Genomic DNA, 504 nt, shown 5'->3' with positions numbered 1-504 from the left:
AAGATAAAGATAATGTCAATACTACCAAAAAAAGAATTAAGAAGATTTAGAAAAATTCAAACAAAAAATAGTATCTATTTAGATTATCGATTTTACGAAGTTACCAATATTTATTTGAGTGACAATTTTAATGAATCTCATATATTATTTTACATTTATATACTTATAATTACACATTTAAATAAATAAATTCGATATTCAATTATTTATGAACTTCTTTAATATAATATTACACATAGGTTAAAATACTTATTTAAATATAAACATTAAGCATTAATGCATTCGCCGGAATGAACGTTTAAAACTAGTGTTGATAAAACTTTGGTTGGAATTGCGCGGGAACACAACGACACGATTCTTTAGGTTGAGGAAGGTAATTTCGCGCGACCCAATGAGAACTTAACACGTGTGAACGGTACAAAGTAGTGAAGTACCTCCGATAAAGTCGATCACTTCATTCCAGTGTTTTCCCGCCGTTGCTCCGCTCTCGTTTTCTGTAATCCA

This window comes from Ipomoea nil, unplaced genomic scaffold (assembly GCF_001879475.1).
Source record: "Ipomoea nil cultivar Tokyo-kokei standard unplaced genomic scaffold, Asagao_1.1 scaffold2283, whole genome shotgun sequence".
Lineage (NCBI taxonomy): Eukaryota > Viridiplantae > Streptophyta > Magnoliopsida > Solanales > Convolvulaceae > Ipomoea > Ipomoea nil.
This window is presented reverse-complemented; position numbering follows the sequence as displayed.